The following is a 2,500-nucleotide window of genomic DNA, read 5'->3' on the forward strand; positions in this document are numbered from 1 at the left end:
GCCTATTTTACAATAGCCGTAAGCATAATTGTAAATAGTCGTAGTTGAAAACTTGACCAATCAAATCGAATATGAGGAGAATATTCGACTGTGACCACTTATAACTACGCTTACGCAATTGTAGAATGGACTTTACGTGTTTGTATATATTTCCGACTTTAGGACTGCCATATACACTTTAACAATAATCGTAAGAAGTTAATCACATTCAGGAATTGTCGAAAATTTAGCTCTGATTGAGTAATTTCTTAAATACGTTTTAGTTTTTCTGCGTGCCGTGGTTTTAACAGATCGCAAATATTGGCTACGTTCAGCAGAAAAAGCAGTTTTAGCGACTCTTGTAAAATTCTTTAATACGATTGGTCTTGCCCTCAGTTCCTCACTGGATCTAAATGTACAAACCAATCGTACTAAAGAATTTTACAACAGTTGCAAAGCTGCGATTTTTTCTATTGAACGCAGCCATTATAACTATATATATATATATATATGTGTAGGTCGAAATTTGATTTGAAATTGGGTCGCTCCGAAAGGATAAACTTGCTCTCTCGCTTCCGTCCCTCCACGCGGCGGAGGCACCGCGGAGCTGCGATTCAGCCCTGGCCGCACAACACGAGCATGAATGAAGTATCGCGTCTGACTCTGCTGTTTGTACGGCGGGTATACGCGAGCGCAGGGCGGGAGAAGGGAGGAGAAGGGTCGCAGGCGTCACGGTGCCTTGGTGGCTGTGCGAGACGCGCGCGTGTGAGTGCCTCCACACATGCGTGTGTAGGAACCGCGCGTGCAAGCAGTGCGATGTAAGCACACAAGCTCGGGGGAGCGCGTAAGTACCGCTCGCGTATACCCGCCTTTCAATGCCGGAGCGCGCATGCGCATCCCACCCACGGAGTAGACGGAGGAAGAGAGACAACGACGGTGGGAGGGAGAAGAAGATGGAACGTTGCTCGCGCTGTTTGTACGCAGACAGAGAGTTTACCAACGGCGCAGCAGCGCCGAGCGTCAGCCGCCGGGTCGTTTCGGAGAGCCAGGGGCGCGATCGCACCCGCGGAGAAAGAGAGGTAAAAAAAAACGGTAGCGGGAACGCTCGCTGGAGAAGCTGGCTCCTTTTGTCGCGCACTTGCCTCGTGCACGCGCAAGATCGTCGGTCGCGCAAGAACGTCCCGGACGTATTCGTCGCGAACAACCGCGACGGAACATCCGCGGACGCACGTTGGTCCCCTCCCCCTCCCCCCTCCCCGCCCCTCCGCGACGACGGTAATCGGTGCAGTTGGAGCAAACGACAGTCATTTGAACGGCTATCGCAAATGTGCGACGTAAAAAGAAAGTGCATGCTGGCATTTCCTATGTGTGAGACCGCAAGCATTTTTTTTTCCTCCTCGACGTCCAAGCGCGACGCTCCGCTCGACGGAGGCGCGACGACCTAAGTCGTGACGGAGGTTAGGAAACGAACCGCGCAAACAAACGGCGCGCGACGGCGATAAGAGACAAGAGGATTTGAAATAGAGTTCGAGTGGATAAATTCAAGCGTTCTCGGAGACCCTCTGGTCGCTCAGGAAGAGGACGGAGAAGAGACGTAGATCGAAACGTCGGTGGGGCTTCGGCGGGGCGTTGGTACGTCCCTGATCTCGCGATGTACACCGGCATGGCCGCCGAGGCCAGCTGAACTTCTGCGGCTATCTCACTCCCGCGCATCGAACGCGCGAACGTCACGCGTCTCGCTTACACTCCCTCGATCGAGCCGAGCGAGCGAACAGAGCGGCAGTCGCGCGCGCGCGCGCTCACTCGTTCACGCACACACTCGCGCGCAATCACTCGTTCCTTGTCTCCCTCGCGTCTCTCCGCGCCGCTCACCCTTCGACCAGTGAGAGCTCCCCTGAACGGCCTCCTCTTCTGTCTCTTTTCACTTCCTTCCACCCGGTCTACTCGCAATCCCGCCGTTCTCTCGGAAGGAAAGAGAGAGGAAGAACGAGGCACACGAACGAGTAACGTAACGTACACCATCGCGCCGGAGCGTATACCCGGTATCCCGAGAGAAAACGTGAGCGAGCGAATGCTCCTGCATCGCATGTGTGCATGTGCATTAGTCCGACCGGAGGCTCGCCAATCTCGCCATTCGAGAGAACCAGCGGCGGAGACGCAAACCCCTACGCCGTTCGCCAGCTTGGTCTATCTGTATCGTGTTTTACCCTCCTCTCTCTCTCTCCTCCCCTCATCCCTCCCACCACCCTGTATCTTCACCGAAAGATCGTCACTGTCGTCATTGGTGTATGTCGTCACCGAAGACGCGGTACAACGTAGGTATACGAAGATAGGCATGTTCAGGGAGAACATTGCCACACGGTAGAAATTAGCACGACGATAGACGAATTTGTCGCAAAACGGAAAATAGCGATTACCAGTATATATATATATACTCGTTCGACGACAATGCAGACGCACGAGTGAGATCCGACCGACGTGGACGTTATCTTTCTCGAGTTATCGGAGAATCGATTGAATT

The sequence above is a fragment of the Trachymyrmex septentrionalis genome, unplaced genomic scaffold (assembly GCF_001594115.1).
Source record: "Trachymyrmex septentrionalis isolate Tsep2-gDNA-1 unplaced genomic scaffold, Tsep1.0 scaffold37, whole genome shotgun sequence".
Lineage (NCBI taxonomy): Eukaryota > Metazoa > Arthropoda > Insecta > Hymenoptera > Formicidae > Trachymyrmex > Trachymyrmex septentrionalis.